The following is an 11,510-nucleotide window of genomic DNA, read 5'->3' as shown; positions in this document are numbered from 1 at the left end:
GGATTCTGTTTTAACAGCTCTTTCAGTCTGCCCGCTAGGCTTTTATAGGAGTTTATTTCACAGGATAGCATTTTTGTTGCTTTTCTACCTTTTTAGCATTCCATGGTTAAACAGAACTTTTTGAACACCAATTTTGGGCAAAAAAGCTCCCGGGGGCTAGAAAGATGCATAAAACCTGGTCAGGCAGACCTGGGTTCAAATTCCAGTTCTAGCATGTACAAACCACGTGACTTTGGACACATGTAGAGGTCTCAATTGCCTCATCTATAGAGTGGAGATAATGATGTCTATTTACAGTGGGGGGATGCATTAAAAAGGTGATGGGGATGAACGAGCACCCTTGTGATGCACACAGGGTGATGTATGGGACTATTGACTTACATTGGAAACTAATATAACACTGTATGTTAACTAACTGGAATTAAAATAAAAACTGAGAAAAAAGAAAAAAAATAATGCCTATTTATACGTAAGGATCACATAAGGTAATTTATATAGAGTTCTTAGCATGGGATCTGTAAGGACTAAAATATATGTATATATTTGTGATGGTGTTAACTATATTATCATGTACCTACACTGAAGAATGACAAAAACCTAGCACTGAGATCCCAAACACTCTATGACAATATCTCATTATATACAACATATTCTGGGATATAAATAATCCACTTTATAGAGTGTATGAGTGAATGTGTGCATATATATATATGTGTTTTCTATAGTCTAGACACTGACACACAGTGTTGTAACTTTGGTTAATATTCAGTGCAAGAATTTTATTTGAGAGCAAAAATGATGGGGATGTGGAAGGCTTAGATTTATGAAATAATTATTGTGCTAAAGGAGCTCCTAGAAACTTGGAACCTTTGTATTACTGACGTCTTACCTCATTCTTTATTTCTTTCTATAATTAGACAAAAAAATGTTGATTTTCAAGTAGTAAATGTTTATTTTGGTCTTATTAACCTAAACTAATTAAAGAAAAGAGAATTCCCAAGGTGAGGTGTGAAACCTGGTGAACTAGCCTAAGAGTACAGGGACAGTGTTGTTTGCTCAGCCTTATTATCTCCAACATCTAGCATATGGTGCCAGAACCATATTTACTGAAATGAGTTAAACTCGATTTTTCACTCATGGTTAAAACATTGATTTTATGTGTGTGTGGGGCGGGGGGACCTGTATCTCTCCGTATAACCTTCAAAATGATTTAAAGCTAGAATAACTCTTAAGACCCATATGAGAAAACTTATTTGGGTTTACAACATACCAGCATTTTTGCCAAGGGAGGGATGGATTAAAATGGGGCAAATGAGTGGACCAGGACTGTTTGAAACCTGGTCTTTTTGATTTGAGCATGGAAGACCATTTGTGGATTAAATGAGTTAGCACGGTCAGAAACTGCTCGTGAGACAAAAGCAAAAATATACTCTTCTAGAACAGTTCCTCCCACTAGATGTGTACACTTAGACAAGCTAGTTCACCTTTTTCAGGCTTCAGTTTTTCTGTGTGTTAAATGAGAGGATTGTACTAAAATATACACAATTTGGGGCTCCTGGGGGACTCAGTTGTTTAAGCATCTGACTCTTGATTTTGGCTCAGGTCATGATCTCAGGGTTGTGAAATCGAGCCCTACGTTGGGCTCTCACTCATCAGGGAGTCTGCTTGAGATTCTCTCTTTCCCTCTCCCTCTCCCCTGCCAAAAAATAATGAAATAAAGTATACACAATTTAATTCTATATCTACCATTAAATAGTTTTCATTATTTTATCTTCTTTTTTAAATTTTATTTTATTAACATATAATGTATTATTTACTTCAGGGATACAGGTCTGTGAATCATCAGGCTTACACATTTCACAGCACTCACCATAACACATACCCTCCCCAATGTCCATAACCCAACCGTCCTATCCCTACCACCCCACACCCCAGCAACCCTCAATTTGTTTTGTGAGATTGAGTCTCTTATGGTTTGTCTCCATCCCTGGTCCCATCTTGTTTCTTTTTTTTCCTCCCTTCCCCCATGACCCCCTGCCCTGCCTCTCAAGTTCCTCATATCAGAGAGATCATCAGAATTTGAATGTGAGGTGGTTTGCTTTAGACACTACACGCTGAATTGTGTGTAGGGCCGACACCTTATAAGTTTTTCATGATGGTGGGTGGACAAGCCAAGACATGAAAACATGGTTTGGCGCAGTGTGTTCCAGGGATGCCAAGTAGATCAACTTGGTCTCCACAGAATAGAGGTGTTAGGATGTAAGGAGAAACAGTAGAGTGAGGCCAAAGAGAATTGATGACAACTACTGAAGCGAGAACATGGTGGAAAGAGTTGAAATTTATCATGAGGCAGAACTAAACTCTAAATACTAGTTTTGCTCTTTCCCAGATGTAGGCTCTTATAATGGTCATTTAACTGCACCTTAATTCTTCATCTGTAAAATAGTCATACTATTATAAACTTCTTAGTGTTCTTGTGTGGGTTCAGTGAGATTTTAGACATAAGAGTGTCTAGTTCTTCTACACTGGGGGCAGGGTGGGGGGTAATGGGAGAATCATGAAAATTCACAAGGGTAGAAATTAGATGTCCAAAATAGTTTGTTAACACAGTATCTCAGAACATACTTGTTGTTGTTTTTCTTTGGATGTGTGATCTAAGAGCGCTTCCTCTCCCCATCTGTATTATAAACCCCTTGAAGACAAAGGCAGGTCTTTCATCACCTGTGTCCCCACAAAAACCAGGTGGTACTGGGTGTGTGTTGGCAAGAACTTAATGAATGCTTCGTGACTAATATTTGGAGGGTATCTTCATAGCTCTGTGTGTTGGAATACATTAGAGAGAGAGTGGGAAAAGGGAGATTAGCTGCGAGGCTGCTGGGAACGGGAGAAACATTTCCATTTTAAACCTACCAAGTCAGCAGTTCAGAGTGTGTATTGATTTGCTTTTTAAAAAGAATATTAATTTCCGTTTTAAAATGTGGGTGAAAGACTAAACAAATTAGGCCTTGGATTTATTTACTAAGATGCAGTCCCTGATTATTCTCCCCTTTAAATCACCCCACTGCCACACTGCAGGCCCTTCCAAACATTAATATTAATGTTGCTTTGCTTCTGGTAGAGGCTGGTGAATGTGGCATTTCATAATTCAGATGTAGAAGTGAAAAGGGTCTCAGAATTTCAACTCCAGTGTCTACACTGTGCCACGAGAAAGAAAATTGGAATATACAAAAAGGATTTGAAAATTGATATGTTTATAAGGTGATTAACTCCCTGTGAGAACATTCTAGATTTCTACTTGTCAAAAAGATGCTTAACGCCCAGTTTCAGTTCTGATCACACTTGCCTTATGTGTGGACTTGCCAGTTTTGTTTAAATTTATCCTTTTGTTCATTCACTCAACAAATATTTATTGAGTGCCTGGTGTTCACCAAACTGAAGATGGTCATGAGCCCAGCAAAGCCCTTGTCCTTCAGCCACAGTTTGGAATCTGTTTCTCTCAGTCCCATAGAAACCATCCATATAAGGTCAAACTGTAAATAATTCATCTAATTGATGATTGTTGAGCACCAACATAAATCAGGTTCTTTGCTGAGTGCTGGAGTTATGTGCCAGTGAACGACACTGGGTCTCTCTGAGGAAGCTCTCAGTCTCATGGAGGTAACAGATACACAGAAAGAAAACAGAGGGTGATAAAGGGTGTGATGGAGAGTAGCAGCAATTAGCTAGGGGTAAGGAAGGGCTGGACAGGGCAGGGAAGCAAAGGGAAGGGTAGTAAAGGGAAGGGAAGGGAAGGGAAAGTGTGGAAAGTGCTAACAGAATGAAATAGAAATGAGTGTATGAGTCTGAGAGTGGAATGTGGAAGGCAAAGGCAAGTGGTACAGGAGTTTGGAAAGATGAGCAAGGTTCTGGAATGTGCAAACCTGGTATGCCACATCAAAAAACTGGGTTTTAATCCCTAACTGCAGGATCCTTGAGGAATCAAGCTCATTCTGCTTTCTTTCTGTACCCTCAGTGTTTCGTTGAGGCTAAATAAGTATTCAGGGAAGGAATGGATAAGCTGGTGTGGGAGGGAGTGAGATGGTGATGACCTGAGCTGGTTTTTCATTCAGGAAAAGTGCTCTGGCTCTTGGGGAACAAGACTGGGGCCAGTGAGCTTATTAGTGGACCAGTGCATTAGTCCCAGCAAGAAAATATGCTGGTGTGAGCTAGGATGGTGACAGTGAGAATGGGGTTTTCTGCCAGTCAGGAACAGGAACACTTTTTGCAATCTTCTTTGTAGTTTCTGTATGTTTACATTTTTTGTTTGCTTGTTTTTGATTTTTATTTGCTTGTTTGTTGGTTGGTCTTTGGCAGAATTCTCACATTTGTATTTCTTTTTTTCTCCTCTTTCCATAAAGAGTTCCCCCACCTCCAAAATGTACTTGCTTGGTCCCCATATCCATGTCAAGCACTCAACGGCCACTCTAAAGACAAGTTGTGTTTTAGTAATTGAGCATCATCTTGAAGTATTTACTATTCGATTCCATGAACATTCTCCTCTTAATGTATCTCGTTTAGATAATCACTATTAGTTTGATATTGAGCGTGTTTCAGAAGTACTTGCTAACGCTGCGATCTTTAAGTCCCAAATCTATATGAGCAAAACTCTTCATTAGGCCCTGATTTTCTCCAATACAGTCTGCTTCCGAGGTGCAGAACTGATTGAGTGGCTGGACACCTCCCTACAGTCCTAATGCCCTGCCTCTGTCTTCTCTTTATTGATATATTTCCCATTGATAAAACCAGCATTCTTAATACTGACAGGGAAATTTCAAGTTACTTCCGAGCGGATAAAGAGTTCTACATTTCAGGTCTCCATGAAGTTTCCTATGTAAACTTATTACAGAATGTTCCTGGGGGTGCCTGCATGGCTTAGTCAGTCAGTTAATACTGTGCCTTTGGCTCAGGTCATGATCCCAGGGTCCTGGGAAGGAGTCCTGCTTTCTGAGTGGGGAGACTACTCCTCCCTCTCTCTCTGCCCCTCCTCCCCAGGCTTGTGCTCTCTCTTTCTCTCTCTCTCTCTCACATAAATAAGTAAAATCTTAAAATATTTTTTTTCTGGAGGCAGCTGAAGCCAACTATTAGCGCCATGAAAGGCGGGGGGAGTTTTATGGGGGTTTAGCAGAGAGTCTTGAAAGTATCTCCCTCAAATAATTTTTAATTTTTCTCTCCCCAAAATTAAATATTTATGCAGTTGTGTCTATAATGAGGCCATGCTAATTCAGGATGTGAGCTTATGAGCTTTCTTTGAGCACGGAGAGAGGTCATAAGACACCACAAAGGAGTGTTTCTTTCTTCCCTCAGTGGCTACTTTAGAGGTCTGACTGATTCCTTCTCTCATTGTCATTGGATGGCTTACCCAAGAGGAGAGACCAGGTCTCTGGGTTACAGGCAAGAGGAGGGAAGGAAAGAGGAAAAAGGCTGGGGAGAGGATGGGAATAGGACGGGTGGGCAGTGCCACTCAGCCTACTGAGATGATATCCACCTTGTCACCGAGTGGCGGAGGCCAACAATTTGCACGACATGATTACTACAGGAAAGCAAATTAAATAGTTATTAAAGGGAGGCAATGAATTGGTACCTGGCAGTAGGCTGTGAGAAGATCTGTCAGTCTTCTTTATTAATTGGGGGGAAAAAAAAGTCTCCAGGGGAGCTCTTTCTAAGCATATTTACTAAGTTACGCTGAAGGCTCAGTGTCTTAGCAAGTAACCTATCATTATTATTAGTGGTAACTTAATAATAATAATAATATTAATAGCAAATATTATTTTCTCTGGAATGGTAAATCTTGGAGGGTATTATTATTATTCCTATTATTATGTTATTAGTGTGAGAAATGTGTCTCTTTCAGCCTGGGCTCTTATTACCATTTTTATGAGTATTATATATTCTTATACTTAGGCAAACAGATTTGTTTATGAAGGTCTTTCCCCCTCCCTGCATCACTACTCTAAAGCTTAACTGTTTATGAGGCAAACATGCCAGACTAAGAAGAGGGCGTTACATGTCATCAGCAGAATTATATATTCTCAAATAATGAGCAAGGTAGTTGCAATGTCACTGAATGCTCAATGGCATGTAAGCATGGATTTTGAGTTTTCTTTCATTTATTCCATCCAAGCATCAGGTGGGCAACGATTAGCTGTACTGTGGCAGGGATGTCAATGTCAGATAAGAAAATGAACTGTCCTTTATGGTTCCCTCTAACCCTGAAAATCAACAGTTCTGTGTTTGATGATGCCACAGGAAGAATGCCCAAATGATCAAGGGAATCTGTGCCACTTCTGGAAAAATAGCACTGCTGGATTCCTGCTTCAAATAATTGTAAGGACAACTTCTTTCACTGAGCTCCTAACCCTTGCATTTCATCAAGCCTAATGTTTGGGTTAAGGAAGAAAGTTAAGGATTATTTTCTTGTTACTTAGGACATCCTGTGAACATCTCAGGTAGAATGCAGATCTGAGATATGCCCATTAGTCACCTAAAAGTAACTCCTAGCAGCTGAGATCCAGAGTGGACTGAAAAGACAGGGGAGTTTGTGTCTGTCTGTCTGTCCTTTCATCTCCTCTTTCTCTTTTGCATGCACACACACACACCGACACACACACACATGTCTTTGTTTTCTACTCTTTTTTTTCCCTTGTGTTCCCAGGGGAGAGTTTCTTTATCCTAATTTGTACACAACTTCCTTTCTTGTCCTTTGTCAATAAAAGGAAGCACCTACTAGGCCAGTGCTTCTGTTTTATTTCAACATTAGCGTGTCTGTGAATCACTGGGGATTTTGTTAAAATTCAGGCTCTAATGCAACACATCTTGAGTGGGACTTGACATTGTAAATTTCTAGCAAACCATTAGGTGATGGAGATACTGTATCTGCGGAGCACATTTGGAGTAGGAAGGCTCTAAACCAGCCTACTTGTATTATTTACTTTGTCTTTTCTAAAAAGTGACTAAGGAATCACATAATCTTCTTCCTCTCTCTCCTGGACTCCACCAGAAGTGGAGTAAGGGGGACAGCTACATGGATAAACATAAATGATTCACAGCAGAAAGAGACAACAGTGAACTAGGGCACCAGCTCTCTTCTCTTGCCTGGCAGGTATGCTGACTCACCTTGGCCAGAGGCAGAGAATGATTCAGAGTCATAATGGTCCAAAACTGTTGGTAAAAGTAGATTAAAGCTCTAAAGACTTTAGAGCCTATAAACTCACATACCTGAAAAGCCATATTGCTCAAAGATCTCAAAGCATATGTTTTCTTATGCAATTAAGAAGCAGTCCTTTGTAAAATTCTTACTACCAACTTATAGGAATTTTGACAGTGATTGGTATGTTCTCCCCTATAATTTTATTTTTATATCGTCTTAATGTTCTTCTTTGCAAGGCACACTAAAGAACTGTGCAAAAATGGAGAAAGAAAGATGGAAGGAGAAAAGGAGAAAAGTTGTGCCATTTAGATTTAAATCATTACTTTTAGTGGTGAGGGGGAAGGGGAAGGGTCCAGTATTAGACTCCAGAAACTCGAGGATGGCAGTTCTGTGGTTTATAGTGAAAATCTATGAAGAGGGAACTCAAGAAAAAGAAGATGGAAATAAGGAACATGTAGGATTGGAGAATGTTCACAGAGAGGTAGAGTTGAAGGCAAATTTTAAAGGGGATAATGGGGAAGGGAGCAATCCAAAAGAGAGTACCAGGTACTGTGCCTGATGTTGGTCGCTTCGATAACTTGCCTGGTAAAAAAAGAGTGACCAGGCTAAAGAAATGAGTTTCTACTTTGAATGTTACCTTTCTATGCATAAAATTCTGTTTCTGTAAAATATGTTGAGGGCAAAAACTTCATCTTATATTTATCTCTGAGTCTTTCTCTCTAACTTTAAGAGACAGAGCCCACCGTGATACTAGAGCATAGTGTAGGTACTTGACATAGAGTATACGCTGAATAAGTGTTTGTTAAATGTAAGGATGGATAAACGAATGGTAAGGTATCATCAAAATTCTTACTTGTTACCAAATCTTGATGTATTGAGTATTATTTAAAAGAGACAGATTGTGAGCTGGTACTTACTGTTATTTGGATAGAAGATAGATAGAGAGAGAGAGAGAGAGAGAGGTAATTACTCTATGTAATGAAGGAGAATTGAGTCTATGCCTTGATTTGATAAAAGTGGGAGTGAGTAGGAGAATAAGGATAAGGCAGAGATGATGTGGTTTAAAGAAAAAACAGATACTCATATTAAATGTTCTTATCATATACAAGCAACAACAATGACAAAAACAGTCAGCAGGAAGGTTTTGGAGGTGATGGGTATTTTATTACCTTGATTCTGGTAATGATTATACAGGTATATACATGTCTCCAAATTCATCAAATTGTATACATTAAATATGCATGATCTTTTTTGTATATCAACTATAATCCAGGACCCTACATACCAAAAGAAAACAAAACAAACAAATAAATAAAAAACCAAAAACAAACCTTGATACTAATTCCTTTAATATCAGTGCTTTATTAATGACCACAATCATCAAGGAGGTAGAAGAGAGGATTCTTACATTCCTGTGGAAATAACAAGGAAGGGGGCAACATTTGGCACTTTACTTCTCCATTTTCAAAGAAGATAAAACTACACTTGTCTACTAAGCATCCCTCCAAAGACTTTTTTGACATTCTAGAATCCTGACATAAGATAGTGACAGGGAAATTTCATGAGCATTGTTTGAATTAAGGTGGAGAAATCAATACAGAAAGCAAAGATTGTTGCTAACTTTGTTTCTCCCTCCCTTCCTCCTATCCCAAACAAGAACAAGGAGGCAGCAAAGGTATCACTCAGTGAAGAACACTAGTAAGAGGTGGGACAGAGCTTGGTGTATCCCTATTTACTGGGACCCTCAGCATCTCCTTGCATTTCAGTCACAAAATACAATACATTTCAGCATACACCTATAATGGAGATCAATCATTATCAAGGGAATGACAGCTGTGAGAGGAACGGAAGGAGGGGCTTCTGGGGAGATATCCCAGATCTCCCTTGAGATCAGATTTGGTTTTATATCCTGAAAGAAGAAGCAGGGGCTTTTCTCTGTGACCAAAATAATCTTTGTAATATTCCATATGCTATTATCTTTTGGTAAGTCTCTATTTTTTTTCATATTCCTTTGCATCTCCTAAGAAAACTTATTGAATACTATTTCAGTGATCCCTCCAACAACCTTGTTTTCCTAAGCTGTCCAATTAGTAATGTACATAAAGATATTTTTGAGAAGAAAGCCCACATCTTCCTGACTGCCACCCTCATGCTTCAATGTTAGGCCAGTGTAGGTCATCAGCACAGAGGTGGCTTTGAGTGAGGCTCCAGCAAGACCATTTGATTGCTTAAGGTAACAGGGTTAATTGCCAGACTCAATGCTTACACACAGAGACAGGTGAGTGTGCCTTGCTGGTTTACATATACCTGAAAATCAGATTACCCAGTTAACAGGTTAGATGTGGTTTGGGTTTGTATCCTCCTTTTTTCTGACGTGTACCCCCAGATGGACGGGTTAAAGATGTGACGGTTGGCTCACACTGAACATATCCTTTTGGATTCTGGAACGTTTTTCGCTTTATCTTTAAAATTTGTTGTTTATTTCATTTTCTTTGTTTGCAGGCTTGGGAAATTAGTCTTTTTCTCAGGGAAAATCAGATAGTGAACGTAAATCATTTGATCTCTAAGTCATTCATTTTAAGCCATCTCAAAGTTCTCACTTCCCAAAGTTCTTATCATCTATTGACTGAGGAAAGAATAGATAGCTACACTCTTCTTACAGACAGATGGTTATTCACATAATCTGAAACCCCACCAGACAAGTAATTGTACATCATTCCTCCCTTGATGCCTTCTATCAGGAAGGCAGAGACAGAGCATGTTCCAGATGAGAAGGTGAAAGGGGCCAGAGTCCTACTCTGAGAGCTATGTCCTGCTGACTTTACTTACAAAGGAAAAAAGTGCTTTCATGAGAGACATTACTTAGCAAGTGGGCACTGTATATAAACAGAAGGGATAGATAATATATTCATTCTCCTTAAAACACAGTTATAAAACAAAGTGGCAAAGAGCATGAAGTAGTAGGAATATACATCAACTAGATGAAGAATTAGAATAATTCATGGGCACGTGGGTGGCTCAGTGGGTTAAGGCCTCTGCCTTCGGCTCAGGTCATGTACTCAGGGTCCTGGGATGGAGCCCCACATCAGGCTCTCTGCTCAGCAGGGAGCCTGCTTCCTCCTCTCTCTCTCTCTGCCTGCCTCTCTGCCTACTTGTGATCTCTGTCCGTCAAATAAATAAATAAAATCTTCTAAAAATAATTAGAGTAATTTAGACTACCATGTCATCTACTAAAGTCACATAGCCTCTTTAGGCCAAGTGTTAAGTCTTTTTCAGTAGTAGGGTGGAGAAAATAATTCTGTTCTTCAAGATTTTGTTTTGTTTTGAGATGGGAGAACTAAATGATATTAGCTCAGTAACTTGAATATAGCAAGTACTTACTAAACATTAAGTTTTGAATTAGAATATGGATTCAACCTTTCATTACCGAGTATTTGTGGATTTTTTTTTAAGGTTTTATTTACTTGAGAGGGAAGAGAGAGGAAAAAGCAGACTCCCTGCTCATCAGAGGGTCAGATGTGGGACTGGATCCCAGGACCCTGCGGTCATGATCTGAGCTGTAGGCAGATGCTTAACTGACTGAACCACCAAGGCCCCCGTGGGTTTTTTGTTTGTTTATTATTTTTTTAAGATTTTATTTATTTGACAGAGAGAAATCACAAGTAGGCAGAGAGGCAGGCAGGGAGAGAGGAGGAAGCAGGCTCCCTGCTGAGCAGAGTCCGATGCGGGGCTTAATCCCAGGACCCTGGAATCATGACCTGAGCTGAAGGCAGAGGCTTTAACCCACTGAGCCACCCAGGCGCCCCAATTTTTGTTTTTGTTTTTAATCAAGGTCCTATTTTTGGAGATATTTTCATGCCATACATACTGTATTAATCAAATAATAATTAAATTGCCTCCTATTTTTAACTGTTTGAAGACACAGAGCTATCAATTACAGTTTCAGATGTTTGTGATAATAAGTGTTAACTCAGAGTTCATATTCCAACTCAAAGTAAAGAGGATGTTACTCAAAGTAAAGAGGATTTTTAACTAAAACATGTTAAACTATGTAGTCTTCTCTTAGATGAATAGGAGATCAGTAAAATACATAGTGTGGATAGATAGATAGATAGATAGATAGATAGATAGATAGATATCAAGGACATAGATTTTCAGAGTACCTGGGCAAGAATGCATATGTCTTCAAAGTCATTTTTACAACTAAAGCTCTATGATCCTGTGGTTGAAGATTCTTGGCTGCTATGTAGAACTAAGCTAAAGATACATGATGTAATTTCAGGAACATCAGAGGGTATTTATATCCCTTCCCAAATTCCATCAA

The sequence above is a fragment of the Lutra lutra genome, chromosome 1, assembly GCF_902655055.1.
Source record: "Lutra lutra chromosome 1, mLutLut1.2, whole genome shotgun sequence".
In the NCBI taxonomy this organism is placed as follows: Eukaryota; Metazoa; Chordata; class Mammalia; order Carnivora; family Mustelidae; genus Lutra; species Lutra lutra.
Note: the sequence above shows the minus strand (reverse complement) of the source record.